Source organism: Podarcis muralis, chromosome 10 (genome assembly GCF_964188315.1).
Source record: "Podarcis muralis chromosome 10, rPodMur119.hap1.1, whole genome shotgun sequence".
Lineage (NCBI taxonomy): Eukaryota > Metazoa > Chordata > Lepidosauria > Squamata > Lacertidae > Podarcis > Podarcis muralis.
In genome coordinates, this window is record NC_135664.1 from 3587454 (window position 1) to 3613437 (window position 25984).

The window sequence follows — 25984 nt, forward strand, 5'->3', positions numbered from 1 at the left end:
GGGTGGAGAACAATCAAATTTAAGGAAGGTTAGGCAAGAGTTAGAGGTACGTTATGACTCCAACAGGAAAGCACAGCTGACCTTTGGTTGTCCTTGAAACAGAAGAATCAGACAAACAAGAGACTTTGCAAGGTCAGCTAGACCTGTCCCCTGAGAGTGACTCAGGTGGCGCTGTGGTCTAAACCACTGAGCCTCTTGGACTTGCCAATTGGAAGGTCAGCGTTTCAAATCCCTGCGATGGAGTGAGCTCCCGTTACCCTGTCCCGGCTTCTGCCAAGCTAGCTGTTTGAAAGCATGCCAGTGCAAGTAGCTAAATAGGTACCATGGCGGGGGGAAGGTAAATGACGTTTCTGGGCACACTGGTTTCCATCACGGTGTCCCATTGTGCCAGATGCAGTTTAGTCATGCTGGCCACACGACTCGGAAAGCTGTCTGTGGACAAATGCTGGCTCCCTCCGCCTGAAAGTGAGATGAGTGCTGCAACCCCATTGTCGCCTTTGACTGGACTTAACCGTCCAGGGGTCCTTTACCTTTACATTTTACCTAGAGGGGAGGGATGGCTCTCCAGATGCCACTGAACTACAAGCCCCATCATTCCTGTCTGGGGCAGATGAAAGTTGCAGTCCAACAACTGAAGGGCCACAGGCTTCTCATGTCTGATCTAAGAGAACCAGCTAATGTTTGCTGTATGCTTGTGTCTTTCTGAAAAATACAAGGAATAATTTTAAAGAGGACAATATGGATATGTGTGGCATCTGAATATAGACTGCATTTTTAATCAAGGCATATATTGGCTTATATTTGATCAGGTTCCTAAATTAAATGGGCTTAGATTTTCAAATGTTTCATGCCAGGCAAGAAGGCCAGCTGTTTATAGAGAAAACCTTGGCCATTCTCCTAAGACAAGGGGCCCCCCTTTGATTTATAGCAGAAAACAATTCTCAAAGTCATAAAAGCTGGAATTACAGGTTAAAGAGCAAGGTTACGGACCCAACATAATTAAGAGTTAGTAAACAGTAAAATAAAACCATGTGCCTTAAACTTGAGCCAGATCTTCTTTCTAAGGTTAAAAGGCCAAGACCAAATGGAGAAGCATCCAGCTGGCAGAAAGAGAGGCTTTTTGGGAAGTCTTTTTAAAGCATTTTTGGGAAGTCTTTTAAAACTGTTTCTTTCTTAAACTGAGAGAGTTTGAGGAAGAGCTAATGGAAAACGAAACAACTAGCTGGAGTATGAACAGAGGAAGAGGCTTTTTATTTCCTATTTTACTTTGAGGCTGTAAACTGTTCCTTCCTTGTTACTTTTAGGAAGTTTATCCTTCTAAAAAGCTATCTATGATAATGTATGAAATATGCTGGTTTAAATGTAATTATGCAAAGGATCTAGAAAGAAAGAAATGTTAAATTCTTATTTCATAGAGTCATATTGCTGTAGGAGACCAGGGGGGCAGATGAGCCTAGCCCCCCTGCCAGAAATGAGACGCCATCCGAGCAGTTCTGATATATATGGTTGTCAGACATTTGTTTAAAGACCTCCAAAAGGAGATATTTCATTGATGATGCATGAGAATATGAACCCAAGGTCTCTGACATCTGTTCAAGATAAAAATTTAAGATTAACCATTTGTTTTAGAAGGCAATAGGGCAAGGAGGGCAAAGAGGTGAGCTGGTAATTAAGATTCCTTGTTGAGACACATGTAAAGATATATTAATACTTGTTTGCCAATTATAAATGGAAGGAAATATAGCTCTTTGTCTCCCATAAAAGGCAATAGGAAATGAGTGTATTTTTGTGATTGGTCATACCAATCAGCCAATAGGAATTCCAACCAGGCTGGTTGGACAGATGCAGCCAGAGGAGAAGCAAAGGGGGCTGGATTAAGGAAATATAAGTGCTGGCCATAATGGCAGGAGGCCAGGCCAGAGTTTGGTAACCATATACCACTGTGCCTCACATTTATTTGTCTGACAAATAAATTATTTTAATTTCTCTGTTGCTGCGTTGAATATTTCATTCCAGCTAAGCGTTAACCACAAGCAGGATGCTACATTTTATGGTGCCCTGTGACTCGGATAAGTGGTCTGCTGGAACGCAGCCCCTTCGCCTACTGAGCAGGGTACAAGACAGAGGATCACTCACTGCCTACTCAGCGCGCAATGGAAAATTTTTTTCCAGGGGAACGCAGCAGTCTCGTCTGTCTGATACCCTGCCCACCGACGGCGACGGACCGGGGGGAAACGGAACCAGCTAAGGGTAAGTGCACTAAAGGGTTTTGGCCCTCCAATTAATTGGGAGGAAGAGAAGTCCTGATCAAACTTCTGCGTCTCAGTAAAGGGGAACTGAGTACGCTAGGTGGCTGGGTACATCAGATGGTGATCTGGTGTAGGGAAAAGGGAAGATTGGGAGGTAGAGTGTGGGTGAAGTATCTTGCGCATTGCATGTGTGAGAAAGTACAATGTGTAGCTGACCTAAGTGTGGAGTGAGTGCTACTTCGTTTCCCAGTAAGGTGTGTGTGTGAGTGACTGAGTGGATACTTCACAGGGCCATACAATGGGAGTTGGGGGTTCAAAGGGGGGAAATACACCTCTTGAATGTATGTGAAATAATTTTAAGAAAGCCTTCTCAGGGGCATATGGAGTCAAAAGGACGCCAGAGCGCTTGAGAACGTTATGTGAACTAGAATGGCCAAAACAAAATACTGAATGGCCATTTCAAGGAACCTTTGATATAAATTTAGTAAGCAAACTTTGGTCTAACATCACCAAAGAAACTGGAGGGTGCCCAGAACAATTTTCATATATAGATTCCTGGCTGAGCACATTAAATAAAAATCCTCCATGGATAAGGGAATGCAAAGTCCAACGATGCAAATTATTGGCTGTAAAAGCCAAAGCTAGGAAAGGAATCTTGCCAAACAAATTCAAACCCTCCACCAGTTGTAACCCCAAGGCAAGAAAGTGGAATGAATAATGGGGGTGGAGTCATAGAACTTGATTCCTTGATAGATTATGATAAATATCTTCAGGAGGCATTGGAGTCCTATAATGAAGCCCAAGCAGAAGTGGTTATTCCACCTGTGAGTCCCAGTAGAACTCCATCTACAGTCTCTTTTAGTGGAGCAACTGATTGCCTACCCCAAACCCCTGTACATCCAAGTCCTAGAGAATTATTACAGAAGTTACAGGGAGACCTTAATCGGTCAGCAAGCAATACAGCCAGGCGTATTAAGCTGCTAAAAGAACGCCTTGGGACAAATACCATCCCCTATGATTTGAGGCCCCTAGAGCAAAGTGAAGAAAAAGGTCACGTAGTAGCCCCTCTCAGAAGAGTATTTGATGCACTTGAGGAGCCTGTGCTGGTTAATGGGCAACCTGGACCACGGCCACCTCGAACTTCGACCCTGCAATGTATTCCATTCACAACTACAGTCTGATGAATTGGAAAACGCCCCATCTTTCGCAGAAAAACCTCAGGCTATGATGGACTTGGTGACTTCAATAGTAAAATACTCATAGTCCTACTTGGACAGATTGTCGCCAGCTCCTGAATACTCTCTTCACCACTGAGGAAAGGAGAGACGTAATTAAAAAGGTACAGATATATTTGCGTGAGCAGGCCAGAGTGGGAAATATTTATAATATTGACCGTCATCTCCAGGACAACTATCCCTTGGAAGATCCTAATTGGGATCCAAACAATGCAATTCACCTGGCCAGGCTTACCACCTACCGCCAGACGCTTGTGCAAGGTATCCGCAGGGCATGCCAGAAGCCCACTAATATGTCTAAAGTCTCAGGAGGGTAGACGTGTTACCCATAACACTGTTTCGTGTTCGGTGTTACCCACAAAAAGACTTAAGTTGTCACCTTTTGAGCTCCTGTATGGGAGGCCGCCCTCCTTTGTTCAGGATATTCCAACTGACCTCAAACAAATAGGAGACCATGTGACACAGGGATAAGTGCAATCTCTCTCCCGTGTTTTTGTCTCTCTCCCGTGTTTGTTTGTTTGTTGTTGTTTTTTTCTTAACAGGTGGGCCCTCAAGCACACGCCGTGCAGCATTGCCAAGCCGATTCATCAGCTCCAGGCTGGCATAGCATATGGGTGAAAGAGTGGAAAACGTGATCCACTTGCACCTAAGTGGCGTAGACCTTACACCGTCTTGCTTTCTACTCCAACAGCGGTGAAGGTAGCTGAGGTGACCCCCTGGATTCATCACTCTCGTTTGAAGAAGTCTGAAGGCAGTTGGACGTGCAAAGGTGACCCCTCTAATCCTTTAAAATTGACTCTTTCTAAAAACCCCTGTATCTAGCCCTACCGGTAACGGGTTAGGTCACGGGCAACATTAGACGACCGGCCTGCTGCAGCCACAATCTGGAAGCTGGCTGACCTGCGCACGCCTGAAGCTTGAGGAGCATCTGAACCAGCGATTGTGAAAGGGAAGATTCTCTTATACAATTGATTGACTGCCCCCTTGTGGAACAATTATCAGAGATATTACACATTGGGGATCCTTGGGATATATGTTTTGGTCTTGGTGGTTCCCCATTTCTGTCACTGGGGGAATTATATTGGGACTAATAGTTTTATGCTATCACAATAAGGTAATCTTTTGTGGAAGGAATGCATATGCTAGACATCAACATGATTTTATTATTAATCCTGATCTCTTGGTAAGGGGAAGGGTCCTTGAATCTGACCAAATTTGCTAAATATGGATTCAGCTATGACCACAATATGTGGGTAGGTTTAGCTGAAATGGTAGCCAATGTTGCAAATAGGACCAATTGCCTTGTTTGCTCTCTTGGGCCAGATGATTCAGAGGGAGGTATGCCCTTATTACCGATACCATTAGATGCCATTGGTATGGTAAGCGAAATGCCACACCAAACAGAAATACAGAATTTCCCCGGATGGAACTCAACTAAACCATTACAGTTACACCTGTACAAGGGGAATTCTGTGTACATAAATCATCAGATGCAGCTGATTCTATCATGATAGGCTCTTCTCATTGTCACTATACTTGGGATTATTTTAAGAATAGTCATACCTGGGCACACGGTACTACCTATCGAACTCGGAATACCTTGCCCTGTGCACCTCCTTTTATTCATGCATGGAAAGTGGTATGGAACATAACTGTGACAGAGAAAGGCAATCTAACATACTGCACTGTGAACTCTCTGCCTCTTTTGATATTTCGCCTTCTGTACTCCACGTACCAAAAACCTCAGACCCGATGGTTGTGGTGGATATGTGGAGAATGGGCATACAAGAAACTCCCTTCCAAATGGAGTGGGACTTGTTTCCTGGGATGGGTATTACCACTAATGTGGATTTTGCCCACTAGTTCAGCTAAGCGAACACAAAGAAACGCTGATATTTCTCATATAGCAGGAGGAAGTACCCAAAGTTGGAGCGGTACTAATGATTGGCCACCAGAGCGCATTATAGCCTATTATGATCCTGCCTCCTGGAATCCTGGTGAGCTCATACAAGGGGCACGGGATCCTATTTATAATCTAAACAGAATAATTCAATTACAAGCAGTAGTGGAACTTGTAACCAATGCAACGGCCCAGAGTTTGAGACTTATTGCATAACAGCTGGATGAAAGTAGAGCCGCTATTTTGCAGCTGAAAATGGGAATGGATTATGTACTTGCCAAGCAGGGAGGTTTATGTGGAGTCTTGAACTTGACAGGGAATGCCTGTTGCTTTAACATTTCTGATAATGGTGAGGCAATCCGTGTGTTGGCCACAAGGAAGGATGGGATATGGGATGGCTCACCAATTGGTTACTTAATGTCACAGGACTCAAAGGGATACTATTGTCTTGCTTGTTTTTCTTGACAGTAGTGGTAATGGTTTTATGTATGATGCCATGTATCATCTCATGTTTTAAGATCAAGCTATCAAGGACGCTTTGTAGCAAGGTCCTTGAGCTTGAAAGGGGGGAATGTGGCATCTGAATATAGACTGCATTTTTAATCAAGGCATATATTGGCTTATATTTGATCAGGTTCCTAAATTAAATGGGCTTAGATTTTCAAATGTTTCATGCCAGGCAAGAAGGCCAGCTGTTTATAGAGAAAACCTTGGCCATTCTCCTAAGACAAGGGGCCCCCCTTTGATTTATAGCAGAAAACAATTCTCAAAGTCATAAAAGCTGGAATTACAGGTTAAAGAGCAAGGTTACGGACCCAACATAATTAAGAGTTAGTAAACAGTAAAATAAAACCATGTGCCTTAAACTTGAGCCAGATCTTCTTTCTAAGGTTAAAAGGCCAAGACCAAATGGAGAAGCATCCAGCTGGCAGAAAGAGAGGCTTTTTGGGAAGTCTTTTTAAAGCATTTTTGGGAAGTCTTTTAAAACTGTTTCTTTCTTAAACTGAGAGAGTTTGAGGAAGAGCTAATGGAAAACGAAACAACTAGCTGGAGTATGAACAGAGGAAGAGGCTTTTTATTTCCTATTTTACTTTGAGGCTGTAAACTGTTCCTTCCTTGTTACTTTTAGGAAGTTTATCCTTCTAAAAAGCTATCTATGATAATGTATGAAATATGCTGGTTTAAATGTAATTATGCAAAGGATCTAGAAAGAAAGAAATGTTAAATTCTTATTTCATAGAGTCATATTGCTGTAGGAGACCAGGGGGGCAGATGAGCCTAGCCCCCCTGCCAGAAATGAGACGCCATCCGAGCAGTTCTGATATATATGGTTGTCAGACATTTGTTTAAAGACCTCCAAAAGGAGATATTTCATTGATGATGCATGAGAATATGAACCCAAGGTCTCTGACATCTGTTCAAGATAAAAATTTAAGATTAACCATTTGTTTTAGAAGGCAATAGGGCAAGGAGGGCAAAGAGGTGAGCTGGTAATTAAGATTCCTTGTTGAGACACATGTAAAGATATATTAATACTTGTTTGCCAATTATAAATGGAAGGAAATATAGCTCTTTGTCTCCCATAAAAGGCAATAGGAAATGAGTGTATTTTTGTGATTGGTCATACCAATCAGCCAATAGGAATTCCAACCAGGCTGGTTGGACAGATGCAGCCAGAGGAGAAGCAAAGGGGGCTGGATTAAGGAAATATAAGTGCTGGCCATAATGGCAGGAGGCCAGGCCAGAGTTTGGTAACCATATACCACTGTGCCTCACATTTATTTGTCTGACAAATAAATTATTTTAATTTCTCTGTTGCTGCGTTGAATATTTCATTCCAGCTAAGCGTTAACCACAAGCAGGATGCTACATATGTTCTTCAAATGACTCTCATCTAGCACTTCCCAGTCATGTGCTCTCTTGATTATTTGGGAGATCTCTGCCCCCACCTTTCAACACCCAAGATGACCTGCAAGCTAAAAACACAAAAATAAAAGAAAAATAATGAGAACTAGAAACACACTGGTTATTTTGCAACATCCAGGGGTGACATGAATGTTCCAAAGTTCGAAACCTGCCATTCTTCTACCGTATAGCAAATGTGTAGCTGCTATCCACAGGGGAAATGATCTATTTCTATTGGGGCAGCAAGGTTTGAGAATCTATGAAAGCATTAATTAATTAATTTGTGGGAGCCTAGTGTAACTGGTGAGGCTATGAATTGAGGCCACACTTGTACTGAGATTTTGCTTTAATAATTGAATAAGAACTTGCCATAACTCCTTAATAACGCACATCCCTTTCCTGCATAATGCCTGAAACCTTCGAAAGCTGTTGCTGTCAGTTAGCCGAGATCAGGGACAAGGAAAAGAAAGTGGGCACGGGTTGGGGAGACTCCCAAGGCCGATCAAAATTGATACTGTCTGCAGGGCTGCTGCAACAAACAGCCACGCAACCCTTGGGGAGACAGAGATGCAAGAGGGCATCAGAGGAGGGAGGGAAGAAAAGAGAAACAGAGGCCAGGGTTACCCGCTGCGTCCCTGACCATCATTCAAGGCACTCCAGGGTGCTATGGCACACTGGTTGAAAACCACTGGCATAGGGGATAGAATTGAGCCCTGAGGAACTCCACATTGAAGGGTCCATTGGGCTGAAAAGCACTCCCCAAGCATCGCCCTCTGGGAACAACCATCCAAGTAGAACAGGAACCACTGCAAATCAGTACCATCTACCCCCAATTTAGATAGTTGCTCCAGAAGAATACCACAGTCGATGATATCAAAAGGTGCTGAGAGGCTGAGGAGAATTAACAGGGACATATTTCCCCTGTCTGTCTCTCTCTCAAAAAAAATGTTATGATGCAGGGCAACCAAAACCAGGCCTAAACCCCTATTTACATTCCAGGGCTGCCACATTTTTTCCGTGAAGCTTGGTTTGGTTTGCAAAACCTGGCATATTCTGAACAACATCACTCTTGGGGATGGATCCCTGGGCCACTGTGCTGTTGAACTCTTCCATTGCTGAGAACTAGACATTATTCTCCCTTCATACCATCCCTTCTAAATGGATTTTAATCTGACAAGCCTTTACCTCTCACTCCATGGTTACTGAACTCTTCTAATAGACTCTTTATCAAAAGCTCCTTTGAAGTTGTGAATACATTACACTGCTTTGCCTTTATTCTTTCTTTTGTTAATTCTGAATGAATTCTGGCATCTTTGACGAGTGCTATTTCCTCCTCCTCCTGAAAAGCGCTCCTTTTTGTCCTATCAGATTAAATACATTTCACTTATTTCTAACACTGTCCTTAACTATTTCCCCAAGCATTATTTCCACCTTGCCCCTTGGATACTCAAGCTAGAATTTCACATTCTGAACACTTAAAATCACCCTTAGATCACTGTGAATGAATAGTGCTGAATGTCACACTTCCTTCGTGTCCAGAGTAGCAACTATTTTCCTAAGCGGAAAATGTTTTGGATTTTGAATAGTCCGCACTGATTCCTGAAACCAAAGCTAAAAACAAACTGCCAATCTGTGCACAGCCCATTAAAGAACCAGGAAGAATGGATCATGAACAATATGCTGTCGAAGAGCAATTCAGAGATACTGGTGCTATGCAATAATAAGCGATAACAGCATGCAACTACCAATAAAAGGAGCTTCTAAAAATGTGGTTTATCATCTTCTATTTTATTCAACTATATTTTTAAATTTAAATGTATGCATATTATGGCAACTTGAATATATATGCCCTTCTGAGGATGTTGGCAGAAGTTTATCATTGCTTCTATGTAGATAGCCAGATTCAACTAAATAGTTGCACTGGTGGGAGCTGGCACAATGGGTCTCTCTCTCATCTTCTGAGGACCCCCGGACCCCCAAATTAGCTCTGCAATGTCAGGAGAACACTCAGAACTGTTTGTGGGGGAGGGGAGAGCATTCTGACTGACAAACAGAAATTCTTGCACTGACAGAACAATTGTATTCGTGTGATGATGCTGAATTCTGCCCATAATTTAGTACTATATACTGCTCTAATGTTCATATTTTCTGAAGTTTAAATCTGTTTTAAATTTTGTACATGGTATTTTTAATTTTTTTGTAAGACACTTTGAAATACTTCATACACCACTTTTTTTCTTTAAATAATAAAAGGGAAATGAAATGAAATAAATTTGATTTAAAGAGTTACCCATTATTATTAAAGGTTTGTATGCCATCACTCTCAGCTTTTCAATGACTGGTCAAGATGCACGATTACAAGTTTTCAGATGAGTGTGCTCTGCTGGAGCACATGATCTGAGGGGGAGGAACTACTGCTGAGAGAAAGCCAGGCTGAATGAGGAAGTGAGTTGAGGAAGGAGTTAGCAGTCAGCAGCTGTCAAAGGTAGCTCACTGCAGCTTCTGGGAGCTCGCGACCAAGAGCTCACAAACAGGACTTCCAAACAGGGGTGTTTGCAAGGGTGTTGAGTGGGAAAGTTTAAGGGGGAGGCCAGTACTCTGGTACTGTCTCATGGTGTGCCTAGGACCAAAAGACATGGAGGGCGAGGGAGCTGCTGCAGAGACCTGCAACATCTGTGCTACGTTTGTCTTTCTGCCAGAGAACATGCAAAAGTACACTTTTAGCAAGTACAAGCTTGTTCTCTTGCTGGAACTCGAGGCCCACCTAGTCACACTTCAAGCTACAGGACAACATGCAGAGTTTCTCAATGGAGCTGAGTGGTCTATGATGGAACAGCAGCACAGGTGGGATGCTCCTAGGGAGAAGGAAGAGCGCCCATTGCAAGAGACTAACTCCTGAGGAATGTGATGCACAGAAGTAGGACAGTCACGAGCCATGCTTAGTCATTGGAGTTACAAAATCACTTCCATCCTCTCACCTCAGACACCAATTCTGGACCAGAGGCCAGAGGAGCTAGGATAGCAGTTGCCAACCTCAGAGTACACCAAGGTGGTTGTCGATAGCCACTGAGAATTCTTGGAGAACAGGGGAAGTCCCTACAGACTACGGGCAGGCAACTGTTGTCCCATCTTCAAAAAGTGGGGGGGGGGGGAGAGAGAAAACCCAGGAAACTACAGACTGGTGAGCTTAACATCAATACCAGGGAAGGTCCTAGAAAACATAATTCAACAGTCGGTCTGTGAGCACTTAGAAAAGGATGCTGTAATGACTAAGACCCAGCATGTGTTTCTCAAAAGTTAGTAATGTCAGATGAATCTCATTTCGTTTTTTTGATGGAGTCAAAAGCTTGTGGATCAGGGGGATGCTGTGGACATAGTATATCTTGATTTGAGTAAGGCTTTTGACAAAGTCCCTCATGATATTATCATGAGAAACAAGGTGGATTTGTAGCTGGTTGACTGACTGAACCCAGTGAGTACTCATTAATGGTTCATCATCATCCTGGAAAAAAGTGACAAGTGGGGTGCCGCAGGGTTCTGTCCTGGGCCCATTGTTGTTAAACGTCTTAATAAATGACTTGTATAAAAGAACTGAGGGGATGTTCATCAAATTTGCCGATGACACCACACTGTACAATTCTAAAGGTAAAGGTACCCCTGCCCGTACGGGCCAGTCTTGCCAGACTCTAGGGTTGTGCGCTCATCTCACTCTATAGGCCGGGAGCCAGCGCTGTCTGCAGACACTTCCAGGTCACGTGGCCAGCGTGACAAGCTGCATCTGGCGAGCCAGCGCCGCACACGGAACGCCGTTTACCTTCCCGCTGGTAACGGTCCCTATTTATCTATAAGCTGCTTTCGAACTGCTAGATTGGCAGGCGCTGGGACCGAACGACAGGAGCGCACCCCGCCGCGGGGATTCGAACCGCCGACCATGCGATCGGCAAGTCCTAGGCGCTGAGGTTTTACCCACAGCGCCACCCGCATCAATTCTATGATTCCATTATTTCCTCCTCCTACATTGCTCTGCATTGCTACACACTGCTGTTGCATCCTACCCTTTTGTTATTCTGATACTGGTTGTTTTTGTCGTTTTCATAGAATCCTAGATTTGGAAGGGACCCAAGGGTCATCTAGTCCAACCCCCTGCAATGCAGGAATCTCAGCTAAAGCATCCGTGACAGATGGACCTCTGACCTCTGCTTAAAGACCTCCAAGGAAGGGGAGTCCACCACCTCTCGTGGGAGTCTGTTCCACTGCTGAACAGCTCTTATTTTCAGAAAGTTTCTCTGAATGTTTAGTTGGAATCTCCTTTCTTGTAACTTGAAGCCATTGCCTCAAGTCCTACCCTCCAGAGCAGGAGTTTAATTATATATTGCACTTATTTAATTATTATATTGTTATAACCTGCCCTGGAACCATTTGGGGATAAGCTAGAAGTATAAGTAGTAATAAAAAACAACAGACAAGCTTGGCAAAGTAAGGAAAAGAGTAGCTGTGCCTGTACAGTTTACACAGAGGTCTGCACATTTGCATTGGCCTCAATGATTAATTAGGGGCCTATTTTAATGTGCAATTACAGCACTAGCTCATTAACTTCCCACTTCAGGTGATTGAAATTGGACTTATATCTGCAGGTGGATGGGGCTATGAAGTACATTGTAATGCCCAAACTTTGGTTAGGGAGTTAACATCTGAAACAAATAAGAATTTCTGGCGCATGATGTGCATTGTCCGTGAGCAGACATTATATCTCAGGAGCCCTCTTGGACCGAGCTTTGGCACTCTTCAGAGTGGGACACACACTTTAGATGGCACACGCAGAAGGATGAGGGACAGTGCTTTGTGTGCCCCGTGTAGCTCCTATATTAGCCCTCTGTCCTCGGGTGAACTACCTTTGTCCTATAGCCGGTGCTCCTGCCAGCCTGCTTGTCTTGCCTACATGGAATAGGAGGAGGTGCCATCATCGCCTCTGCCTAAGGTAGCCAAATAATATGGACTGGACCTGTTCCAGGTTGTAACACATCAGATTGCAAATGGTGGCTCAGTGGACCGAATACTCCTCCAAATAACAGTAATTCCCTGCACATAGAAAGGCAGATGCCAGGGAGAAGGCAAGACTAGAACTTAGAATTCCTTTTCCCTATAACACTGAATTTTCTTCATGCTTGGATCTCCCCGTCCCTCCCTCCATCTTTCAGTTATGTAAATACTACCTGCATTCTCTGTATTACAAATATGTTTGCGAACGTGACATGAAGGCTGGCAACATTAACCTTGCCATATGGGAATCCCTTACAGATGATCACAGCACCTAGACAGAAAGTCAGTTTGTATAGCCACAGCAGTGACCAGAGAAGGAATGACCCTTGGGAGGAGCACAGAGAGAAGAAATGCCATGGTGCACCAGTAGCAGCAAAACCAGATGCCTCTATCTGCCCCACCTGCAATAAAACATGTCTCTCCCATATCAGTCTCTACAGCCACAACAGGCACTCTAACTCTCCAATGGTGTGAATTTACCCCCGAGACAGACAGATGCCAATACACCTGCAGTCTTCTCTTAATTGGTACAATCAAAATATATGTTTACTACATCTATAAAAACAATACTGTAATTTTCTGAAGCTGTACAAACTATAGCAAATGCCACTCCATGTTGTTATAAAGCAAGCACTTATTGCTCTATTGTCCAGGGCTTTATATTGACTTGCAAGTAGCTAAGCATTCTCTCTCCAACACAAAAGGAAAGATTAGGGATTGAGTTTTTAAAACACACACACAAACACACACACACACTGCAAATGTGGTGTATGAACATGGCATAGATAATCTCATGGGCAACTATATTATAGAGGCAGTAATATATGAGAAAGGGAATCTCTTGATGATTTCCTGTGACAATGGCAGCAGCAGGAGGATTATTTCTGATAAGAATAGAAGAGGATTAGATGGAATTCTCCAGTTTACAATAAACATGTTTTTCCACAAAACAAATGGCTGCCTTCAATAATACGTATATAGCCTGGCTTGCCTGAAGTGTGCAGTACAAAATGCTAAGCATCAGTTGAGTTTTTAATAAATACATACAAAAACGCTGAAATTCATGCTTTGCTATTTTGAGACATAAAATTAGATTGGTATTTGCTTGATACCTTGCCAGTAAAATAAGTTTGGAGATGACTGCATTGTAAAAAGAACAAAAGAGGGGAAACAGTAATTGCATTTCAGCCTTGTTCAACTTAGAAATGTCAATAGTGAAGGACAATGGCGGAGGCAGGAGCTTCACTCCTTAGAGCAGAGTGAGCAGTGAGTGGCCCTCTGGGTATTGCTGGACTGCAACTCCCATTATGCCAAGCTGGCAGGGGTGAATGGGAGTTGGAGTACAACAATAGGGGTTCCCCATCCCTGCTGCAAGCCCCACAGAATTCTACAATGGGCATTTTTTTCCATTTCAGCAGCAGGAGTCCCCTAGCTTGAAAGGATGGGCAGCATGGCTCTCCAAGGTGAAAGCAAGAAAGAAAGCTACAGAGCTGTAATATCGGAGGAATATTTTAAGGGGGTGCACTGTTCTGTATAAGAAGCCAGTGCACAGTCATGGCATGAACCCCATAAACCTTAATGGCATTAGGCACTCCTCCCACATTTATCATTTTATTAGAAACAGTTAGTCATGAGGATTGTGCTCCAGAAATAGTTAGCAGAACCATATTTTCTGTCTGGATTTCTGACAGGTTTCCGGGACTGTCTCTGGAATTGGCTTCGACATTTTAGAAGTGGCATTTTTTTAATTCTAAGATGCACATGTGCCGAGGCTTCCAATGCCTTGTCCAGGGACTTCTAGGGAGGCAACGAACCTGGTCAGCTGCAGTTGTCAAAAGCTCCAACAGATATAATTAAGTGGTTGATTTATGATAGAGATTTTCTATTATTTTTATCTCTGATGACAGAGATAATGCTGAGATGAACTTCTGAAGCTCTAAAAAGGATCATTATCCGCCATGGGATCCAGAAGACTTCAAGGACGAGTGAAACCAGAGTGGAACAAAATACAAGCTTCTCAATCACCACTTACTTTCTAGGGCAAAAACCAGTAAAAACATCCTTTCTGCAATTAATTTTGAAATCTTTCCAAAGTATTACACAGACGTTATCTAATTGTTGGTTTTAATAATCTTTGATTTAATAATAAATCAAAGAAAGTTACTCACTGCTGAGAGATCCTTCACTTTGGAGAGGTATTCTTGTTATATTTTATGGCTTTCCTCTCAGTCCAATATGGCGGTTGAGGTGAGAGTGGAATGCTGAGAATCCATTTTCTAACTGCGTAGTAAGAATTGTGAGAGGCAAGGCCGTGAATCTGTAAGATCCAAAGATGAAGAACTCTAACTGTATTCCATTAACCATTGCTCTGGCACAACAACTCTTTGATGAGAAAAGACAAGCAATTAAAACACAAATCCATGACGGAAACATCAATCTATCATCAACTGGTTTTGATTTAAACAGTGGTGCCATCTATATTTGCCCAACAGGTAGAAGAACTATCTAGTGAATGATCCTTGTTCAGAGTGACATCCTTGGTTAGCAGTTTTTGGCATCTCTAACATTTGGAATGTGATGTTCCCAAAGTTGTAGCCTTCTGGCGGTTCTGTCACTGCAAGAAATAAAGTTACAAGGAACCAGGCAGAGGGCCTTCTCAGTGGTGGCACCCACCCTGTGGAACGCCCTCCCGTCAGATGTCAAGGAGATGAGTAACTATATAACTCTTGAAGACATCAGAAGACAGTCCTGTATGGGGAAGCTTTTTAATGTGTAATGTTTTATTATGTTTTTATATATATTGGAAGCTGCCGAGAGTGGCTGGGGCAACCCAGTCAGATGGGCGGGGTACAAATAATAAAGTTGTTAAATTCTGCACCAGTTACGAAGAAGAAATGTTGATTTTTGTTTTAAGATTATATATATATATAGTGCATTTTAGGAAAAATCTGCTGCACTGGAGAATAATTATGTTAATTTAATTTAGGCAAAAATTATGGTAATTGGGAACATCTCCTGTGGCAGGCATTTCTATGACTGCAACGTTCCAGTTTCGCTGAACTTGCTGTGTTTGGTAATTAGGGTGGCTTTGCAAAACATCTGAAATTTTATGCAAATGTAATGGCAGTTGTTTTCTAAAAAGCCAGCTAGGTGTAACTCCATATAATTTATTTTATAGCATGCAATCTTAGAGGACTAAAACAGAGCAGGCGCATTGTGAGTTGTGCAGTGCAAGATTTTACTCAGATATTTCTGTCAAAGAGTTTATCCGCTTCGGGAAAACACTTCTTGAAACATGAGGACTAATGACTTCCCTTACCCAATTAAGAGTTTGCTGCTTTTTGCATGAACCAATTTCCATAGGTGCTGCTGATTTGCAGCCACAGCAATCCTAGAGTTTGCGTTATGTTCTGAGTATATTTATATATGAGGCAAAAACTAGACGTGTGTGTGTGTGTGTGTGTGTGTGTGTCTTTGTTTTCCCCATATTATGCTCTGAAGGTATTCTGGAATTTCTCAGAAAGCCTATCTGTGATTCTTTGAAGAGGAGATTGGTAAAGGTAGACAAGGTACCCTAAAGGCAGCTTACCTGGAACTACTGATCAACCCCTGCAATATGCAGGTGAAGGGAGTGCTCTCATTTCAGCCAGGCAACATTGAAACCCAGCTGTTTGGTCCACATAAAGTGCACTTCGTACAACTATGGTAAGGTTACCAGATGTCCCCATTTCCCAGGGACAGTCCCCGGATTTACAAATCAGTCCCCATACAAAATCCTATCGTTCCTATTGAAGTTGAAAAGTATCCCCAGATTCATTGGAAAAAATCTAGTAACCTTAAACTAGGGTTTCCTTATTACCTGTTTGACTGGGTTTCACGTGGATTCCAGCTATACCACCAGGGTTCATTACCACCATTAGAGGGCCCAGATTCCCAGAACCATGTTCAGGTACTATTCAGCTCAGTCATTTTGTGAGCAATGAGCCTGCCACTACCCTTCAGTGCTTTTAGCCAATGAACAAAGTCACAGCTATGATTAACATTTAAGCAGTAGTGGGTGGCGGAGTGGAGGAGCAGCACTCCTGATCTCCCAACAGATGAGTTACAGTTGCTTACTGGGAAGGAGAAGGGGGAATGGTGGTGGGAAGCAAGGTACAGTGCAGAGGCACAGGAAAAGATGCCCGGTTGGCTCTGCCAACATGTTTACACTATGTCACCCTCTCTGCCAACTCATCCCTCCCTCCCTCTCTCCTTCCTAGTAAGCAGCAGCGACTAGGCTGCCAGGAGGTCAGATGAACACAGTCACCTTGTCCCACCATTCACTGCTGCACTTATGGTAGGTGAATAGTGCTAGGCATAGTGTCAGGGGCTCAGGAGCAGAGGCGCAGGGGAGAGAGGAAATGGAGAGCGAAGGGGAAGAATCTGAGGGCAGCGGAGGGCAGAATGACAGTGACCCGAGAGATTCCATGAGCCTCTCCAGTGAATCAGAAGGTTCCCAGAAGGGGGCGCCGATGGCCAGGGCAAGGGGGGTCCCAGGGGGGACACACCAGAAGCAGGGGGCCAGCGGAAACTCCCAGAGCAGTAGCTGGAAATCAGGGCCAGCTTCCCCACCGGAGCGTAGTGGGGGGGAAGAGTCTCATAGGTCAGAGTCAGCGTCTCCTCCGGCAAGCAGCGACAGGAGCAGTATAACGGTCAGAAGGAAGGTGGCAGGCTGGGCGCGCGTGCCAAGTTCAAATGTACAGGCGCGTGGGACAGCAGAAAGCCCGGATTGGGAACCAGGTCCTAAAGCCCGCCGGAGGGAGGGGGAAGACTCGGGGGAGTCAGCGTCAGAAGAGTCCAGAAAGGGGAAAACCCCGGCGGACAGGCGGACCCAGAGGAAAAGGGAGCAGAGGAAGAGGTGGAGCAAGGCTAGGGTCTTAAACTGGTGTCTGGGGGGAGGAGACTCAGACGGAGCTTCGACGGTCTAGGGTTTCAGACGTAGGGCTGCGCGCCACGGCTGTCAAACCAATAATGAACTTCAATAAGGACTTCTGTATATAAAGAGGATCTGGCGTTGGTCCTTTGTGAGCTGGGACCAGGGGCAGCTCTGACACATAGATATTTTTTAATATATATATATAGAAGTGATATATCCATGGCCTGGAGGAGGAATCTCCTGGTTCATATTGAATCCATTTTGTGCGTATATCTTCCAGCTGATGAAGTTATTACTGCCCTCAGCCTGTGGTGTGAAATTTAGCCTCCCCCCACCATAGCGCTGCAGGTCTGGCTCCTGTAGCTTGTCGCCTGAGGACCAGCTTCAAACTGCTGAGAGGATGGAAGGAGTTGCTCAGCACAACTGCAACAGGCAGCTCTGGAGACAGACCAGGGACTTCCCAACCAGGCAGGACTTCCCAGGGAAGGAAGGAAGGAAAGAAGCATCAAGCAGCAGCAGCAACCGGGAGCAGTGTGGGTTAGAAGAGAGATGGGGGGGTGTTTGTGCCTTGGTTGTCCCATATAGGGTGATGGAAGATGGAATAAAGCAAAGATCAGCCTCCCCCCCCCCTTAGTCCATTTGACCTCTGGAAGATGATAATTATCGTAGGCATCCGAACAACATGACCAGTCCAACAAAGTTGATGTTGGAGAATCGTTGCTTTGACACTGGTGATCTTTGCTTCTTCCAGTACACTGACATTAGTTCACCTGTCTTCCCAAGTGATTTGTAAATTTTTTCGGAGATACCGTTGATGGAATCTTTCAAGGAGTTGGAGATGGCGTTTATAAGTGGTCCATGTTTCACAAGCATACAGTAAGGTTGGTAGTACAATAGCTTTGTAAACAAGCATTTGGGTTTCCCTGTGAAAGTCCCGGTCCTCAAACACTCTGCCCTTCAATCAGGAGAAAGCTGCACTCGCTGAGCCCAGGCAATGCTGGATTTTGGCATCAATTCCCTTGTGGAAAGATAACTATACAGGTAGGAAAAGTCATTGACATTTTCCAACATTACACCATTGAGTTGGATTTGTGGCGCTGCAGAGGGATTGTTTTGTGCTTGTTAGTGCAGCACTTTGGTTTTTTGGATGTTGAGCATAGGCCAAGCTTTCCGTAGGCTTCTGCAAATATATTTAGGATGGTTTGGAGGTCATCCTCTGAGTGTGCACACACTACGCTGTCACCAGCATATTGAAGCTCTATGATGAAAGTTATGGTAACCTTACTCTTTGCTTTCAGCCTACTCAAGTTAAAAAGCTTTCCATCTGGTTTATATATGATTTCTACCCCGGTGGAGAGTTTCCTTTTGACAATGTGTAGCTTCATGGCAATAAAAATAATCAATAGAGTTGGGGCGATTACACATCCCTGTTTAACACCTGATCCCACTGTGAACAAATATGTAACAAAGAGGGTAAATAACAATTGGGTTTAATTTGGAAATGCAGAAAAACAACATAAAAATAAGGAACTGAAGAAAGAGGGGGAAGGGAGTTGAAATAAGAGAAATGAAAGATTGTGTTTCAAATTTTTGATTTTGTGTATATCGTAAAAGCTTATAAATAAAATTAGTTTAAAAAATATTATGAGTTATACTGAAGTCATTCTGTTTTAAAGTTTTGTGTTCTGTGCTGTTTAGTATGTTGTAAACTGAAGACAAAGTGCTAATACAAATCCAGGTCACATCTTTCTTCCCTAATTGTGAAACTCTGTACATATTTACAAGGATAGGAAATTCAGGTGCTGCACAGCACACTCAGTACTGCCAACCAGAAAGCTCTTCCTTGCCTGGGTCTGAAGCTCCTCCTCATTATTTCATCTTCCTTAGAGTAAGTTGGGCCAAACCCACTTCCTAACTGTAGGGATTGTACAAATCTGTCAATTTCAGTTTCTCATTTTTCCCATCTGTTTTGCACATTTCTGTATCCATTTGCGAATTTCTCTAATGTAAACAGAGAGAGAGAGAAATCTGCGTGCCCTTTTGTGTGGATTTCTGCACTGTTGTACACAACTTGGTCTAACAGATACATTTCCGCAAGCAACGGTCCCTCATATGCTGTTTTGAACATTATTTTAACTAACATACACATTTTTCAGTGCACACTTTCTGGTTGGCAAACTGCATCACAAAATTTGGAGAAGTGCAAAGGAGAGCTGGGTTTTGGTTCACTTCTTAGTTCAGGAAGTGTGAATTAGGTATGCTCACATGAAAATGTGAATTTCTTCCCCGTTCCTGCTAAATTGCATATAATAGTAGCTGGGTGGCCAGCTCATTTCATTCCCTACGAAACTCTTTTCCCAGGTGGGTACAGGTCTTCCTCGCTGTGCCACACTTGGGAAGGTGTGCTTTTCAAGGCTAATCTGACAGATGCTTCTTGGCTACCTTGAAATGCTCCGCTGCTCTCTGGAATGCTCAGCATCTGTTTCTGCTGGGAGCGATGTCAGAAATGGTAGGATATGGGTGACAGCTGTTTCTGAGACATGTCATGGCTGTTGTTCCCAACTGCATTGGCAGCATCTGTTTGCCAAACAACAAACACTGCTTGGGTCAAAGTGTTTGCCTCTGCTTGACAAATCTGAAAGAGAACAGAATCGTTCTCCTTGATCGCAGCAGTTCGTGTTGCTGAACAAGGTGCCTTATCCTTTACTCCATTCTCCATGCCCCCGTAACCCCAAAAAGGAAGTGCAGCTTTTGAAAGATAGCTATGTTTCAGTGTGCATAGAGGTTTCAGAGGTTCTCGTTAAAATGCAAATGAAATCAAATTCCCTCTACTCCCTGCCCCATAGCTTTTGTTGCCTGAGGCAGGTGCCCGTCCTGAGCACACCTAGCCCAAGGAAGGCAAACAGCCACTAGCTTAATTCTTTCTTGACAAAGCACACGCTCAATGGTAGCTCCCAAAGTGCACAGAACACACTTCTGGTGACTAAGCAGCTGGCATCCCCTCCCCCAGCTTGTGCTCTGAGCTGGACTGCTGAAGCAACAGCATGGCCATGCCTCTACCCAAACTTAAGTACCCTCATCTGATGGGGTCCATGCAAGCAACCTGTGACCTCTCCAACATGGAAGTTGTTGCTGTGCCTGGTGTCAGCAGCCAGAGTCAGGGGCAGGTAAGCCATAAAACACTGAGTGTCAGTTAACTAAAACAGTGCAGGCCTAGTGATCCCAGCAACTCTTCCCAGTAGGTCTGGCCCCAATGAGGCAGTTGCAAGGACTGAAGGTCCTTCCCAGCGCTCTCTAAGGCTCCTCCCCCAGCAGACCAAGGCTGCTTTGTCACGTCTCTTTGCTCCACCGTCTTCATTTCTCTGCACATTCTGGGAGATCAGGAGGGAGGGGAGCTGGTCACATCAGGAGGGTTAGATTTTTTGGCTTCTTCAGCAGCCTGCCTCCATTCTGCCTCTTGACCCACCTCTGATTCTGATTCTGGACTGCTCTCTGCCACAGCCTCTTCCTGCTCACAAAGTCCTGTTGCCTCTTCAGCTTCTGATGTCTCCTCCCATTCTAGTCCTCTTCTCCCTCTGACCACTCATCACCAACCCCCTGGCTCTGAGCTTTCTTTCCCTGGGGGCTCCCTTGGGGGCTCCCAAGCTGCTGCCTCCCACAGCTCCCTTGCATCCTGCCTCACAGGAGCCACTAAACCACATAAATTGCTACCCCCTCTCCCCCTGGATCAGCTTCTCTGACACTGCCTCAGTCTGCCTCATGGTAGGGCCGTCCTTTGCTCCTGGTGTTCCTTTTCTTTCTTCTTTAGAGGACTGTGTCCTTCTGGACCTTTCTGAATATCAACAAAGGCATTCTGCACAGCAACGAGAAAGGAATGTGATTGTCCTTTGTGTGGTTTCGACAGAACTAACAGCTAGGACAAAAGTGCAGTAGTGCAAGTTTCAAACGGAAAGGAGATTTCTTCCTTAAATAATTGGCCTGCTTTAAAGAGCACAAGCATCCAAGCACTAATTAATTTTTTCAAATGAAAATGGACATGAGGAGGTAAAGAGGGAAACAAACTGTCAGAGCTGAAGTGGTGGTAGAATGGGCTCCTTCACTGCCCAGGATCCTCTTGAATCCCTAGAAGGGCCTCACTCTCGAATCACCACAAAATCCCACCCCACTCTGGCAATCAGTCTTTAGAAATTGTGCAACTGGACCATTGAATGAGCCGCCAGTGGTGACTGAAGCACTACATTGGCAAGGCAGTGTGGAAAAACGGCAACTGCTCTCGACAGGCATGTTACTGTGACTGCATAACTTTATTTTTGGTTGGTGACTGATTTTTCCATGGTAACCTGCACACCACTGATATGATAGAATTCTGTTTCGGGATGAGGGAGAAATCAGATTCAGTTTGCATTTAAAGGCAAACCTACCTACTTTGCAATTTCTGAAAATAACCCAGAACTGAAATGTAGCTAATCCATTTGAATCTGCACTTCTCTGAATTTTGCGGTGCAGTTCTTCAGCTATGTAATGTGTACATACACACATATATAGGAGCAAAATGTGCATGAAAAGCCATACATTGCAGAATATAACATAAAGAAATTATTATATTAGGAGAAATGTGGAGATGTGGAGATCTGAATTTAAGAATGGAACAATGAGATGCTCAAATTGACTGATTTGCCCATCTCAACTACTGTCCCTACTCAGACCGTCTGAAAAGGCTGACAAAAATCTCAGCTCCAAGAAATTTTCAGCTTCATTTCCACAAACATATAGAAATGAGTTGAGTAGTGTGATTATTATTTCTTAGTAAAAAAAAAAGTATGATTGAAAAGTGACACAGTGGAGGGGGGCCGAAAGCAGATCAGGATCTACTCATAGCACTGTAGCATTAGAAGGGACTGTGAGAGTCATCTCGTTCAACCCTCTGCAATGCACAACGTGGGGCTCAAACCAACAACCCTCATGTGCTTTGCCGTAGAGCTCTCCAAACTCTGTGTTGACTGCAGTGTGTAGGTGTGTCACGCAGACACTACCCACACTCCTCCCGGGGCTGGAAAGGGGTTAGTTTAACTTCTGGTTTGCTAGTAAAACTGAATTACTGTGTTGCAAAATGATGTGTGTCTAAAAAGTGTGTCACCAACATGAAAAGTCTGGAAAGCTCTGCTCTACTGACTGAGCTAACCCAGGTCTGGTAGGTTTCTGGATTATTTGATCAGCAAAGTTTCTGACTCCCAATAGCAACACGGCCCCCACCCCTTGCATTAGGCTGGAAGAATGCTTTATCTGTAGTAACTCTAGGGTTGCCATACATCCGGAATATTCCAGACATTGCCAGGATTCAGCCATTGGAAACTGTGTCTGGGCTAAAATTGCTTTAATATCCAGGAAAATCTGGACGTATGGCAACCCATGTCAAAATTTTAACCCGTGTTAAAAATAGCCAAAAAATCTCAAGAACTTTTGTGTCTAGATTTTCACTTTTTGTTTTTTTTTTTTAAATATTTTTTATTGGTTTTTTACACATATAAAAACAATACAAAACAAAACACATACATCAAAAACACACAACAAAAATTGGACTTCCCCATACCTTCCTTTCACCACATCCTTGTTTTAACATTTTTTCAGCAACCCTTCAGTCGATTTTAGCTCAAATCTCTTTTAAATTTACATAAGATTTACCCTTTACAGCTGTAATTCTCGATTTCTTACCCCTAACATCTTAACAGTCCTCAATTTTACAATAGTTCTTAAGATATATTTTAAATTTTCTCCAGTCCTCCTCCACTGTCTCTTTCCTCTGGTCACGGATTCTGCCGGTCATCTCTGCCAGTCCCATGTATTCCGTCACCTTCGTCTGCCATTCTTCCAGAGAGGGTAGTTCTTGCATCTTCCAATACTTTGCTAGTAAGATTCTTGCTGCTGTGGTTGCATACATAAAAAAATTCTTATCCTTCTTTGGTACCAATTGGCCGACCATGCCCAAGAGAAAAGCCTCCGGTTTCTTAGCAAATGTCCATTTAAGGACTTTCTTAATTTCATTATAGATCATTTCCCAGTAGGCCTTGATCTTTGGGCAGGTCCACCAAAGATGATAGAATGTACCTTCAGTCTCGTTACATTTCCAACATTTATTATTGGGCAAATGATAGATCTTTGCCAGCTTAACTGGGGTCATGTACCACCTATAGATCATTTTCATTATATTCTCTTTCAAGGCACTACATGCCGTAAATTTAATACCGGTGGTCCATAACTGTTCCCAGTCAGCAGCCGCAATATCATGACCTATATCCTGTGCCCATTTAATCATGACTGATCTCACCGTTTCATCCTGTGTATTCCATTTCAGCAGCAAATTATACATTTTAGATAAGTTCTTAGTATTGGGTTCTAGCAGTTCTGTTTCTAACTTTGACCTCTCCTCCTGAAAGCCAAGTTTCCTGTCCTGCTTAAATGTCTCATTTATCTGACGATAATGTAACCAGTCTCGAACTTTATGCTTTAGCTTCTCAAAACTTTGAAGCTTCAATGTTTCACCTTCTTGTTCTAAAATTTCAGAATATTTAGGCCAATTTGAGTCCATGTTAAGTTTTTTCACTTCCTTAGCTTCCATTGGTGATAGCCACCTGGGGGTTTTACTTTCCAATAGATCTTTGTACCTATTCCAAACATTGTACAATGCTTTCCTGACTATATGGTTTTTAAAGCTTTTATGCACCTTTACCTTGTCATACCACAGATATGCATGCCAGCCAAATTTGTTATCATATCCCTCCAGGTCCAAAATGTCTGTATCCTCCAGAAGTAGCCATTGCTTCAGCCAGCAAAACGCTGCTGATTCATAATAAAGTCTTAAGTCTGGCAGGGCGAAGCCCCCTCTATCTTTCGCATCGGTTAAAGTCTTAAATTTTATTCTGGGCTTTTTGCCCTGCCAGACAAATTTAGATATATCCTTCTGCCACTTCTTGAAGCAGTCCATTTTGTCCAGGATTTGCAACGTCTGAAACAAAAACAACATTCTCGGCAATACATTCATCTTAATAACAGCAATTCGGCCTAACAAGGAAAGTTTCAGCCTAGACCATATATCTAGATCTTTCTTCACTTCTGACCAACATTTCTCATAGTTATCTTTAAATAAGTTCACATTCTTAGATGTTAAGTTTACCCCCAGGTACTTAACCTTTTTTGCCATTTCCAATCCTGTTTCACTTTGAAACCTAACCTTTTCTTCATTTGTTAGGTTTTTTTCCAACACCTTTGTTTTCTGTTTATTTAGTTTAAATCCTGCCACCCGGCCAAATATCTCAATCAATTCTAAGACTCTTTTGGTGCTAGCTTCTGGCTGTTGCAAGGTTAACACTAAATCGTCTGCAAATGCCCTTAATTTGTATTGTTTGGCTCCGACCTGTATTCCCTCTACCAGCTGGTCCTTTCTGATCATATTTAACAAAACCTCCAGGACGGATATAAAAAGTAGAGGGGATATAGGACATCCCTGTCGTGTACCCTTCTCTATTGGTATTTCATCCATTACCACGTTGTTAACAATTAATTTAGCTCTTTGTTCAGAGTATATTGCACCTATACCATTTTCAAACCCTTGGCCTACCCCCATCCCATGGAGATTCTTCATCATAAACTTCCAAGAAATATTGTCAAAGGCTTTCTCCGCATCTACAAAGATCAAAACTGCTTTTCTGTTAATGTCCACTTCCAACAACTCCAAAATGTCTATAATGTTCCTCACATTATCTGACATATGTCTCCCTGGGAGAAAGCCTGTTTGATTTTTATGAATCTCCTCTACCAGTACTCTCTTGAATCTTTTTGCCAAAACGTCTGCAAAGATTTTGTAATCCACATTCAAGAGTGATATAGGGCGGTAGTTCCTAACTTGATGTTTCTCAGTTTCTGTCTTCGGTATAAGTGAAATAAATGCTTCTTTCCACGATTCGGGAGCCTTTTTCCCCTCTAATATTTCATTACATACTTCCTTCAATGGTTGTATTAACCATTCCTTAAGTGCTTTGTAGTATTTCGCAGTCAAACCGTCTGGTCCTGGTGATTTCCCCACTTTCATGTTCTGAATGGCACCCTCTATTTCTTGTTCTGTAATTTTTTCATTTAAAATTCTTTTACTTTGTTCTGAGATCTTTGGTAATCCATATGTTTTAACAAATTCCTCTATTTCTTGTTCGTTTATAGGCCCTTGCGCATACAGTCTTTTAAAGAAACTTTGAAAACAGTTGCTTATCTCATTTGGCTTGTTAATGACTTTCCCATCCATTTCCAAAAATGACACAGTGTTTAACTTTTGTCTCTTCTTCAGTTGCCATGACAGTAGTTTCCCACATTTATCTGCCGATTCAAATGTCTTTTGCCTCATTTGCTTTATCTTCCATTCTATTTCTTGATTTGTCAACTCCATATATTGCGTCTGATAATATTTTATTTCTCTTAAAATCTCATGAGACTTTGGTTTAGATCTCAATTTCTTCTCACCTTCTTTTATTTGTTTCAATATCTTTTCCTTCCTTTCATTTTGTTTTTTCCTCTTTATGGAATTCTGCTGAATTAGGAAACCACGCATCACGGCCTTGCTTGCGTCCCATACTATTCTTTTTTCCACCTCCGTTCTCAAATTTATCTCAAAATAGTCCTTCAGTTTCCTTTGGGCCTTTTGGTAAATTTCCTCATCTCTAAATAGGGTGTCATTCATCCTCCATCTGAAGGT

General features: G+C 43.1%; 1 long non-coding RNA gene across 1 annotated transcript; it reads left to right on the top strand.

The window, feature by feature from the left end:
• Positions 1 to 751: 751 nt before the first annotated feature.
• LOC144329124 (uncharacterized) lies at positions 752 to 6398 on the top strand. Its single transcript, XR_013394533.1, has 2 exons — positions 752 to 2250; positions 4176 to 6398. It is a non-coding gene; the product is annotated as an uncharacterized LOC144329124 (long non-coding RNA).
• Positions 6399 to 25984: the final 19586 nt, after the last annotated feature.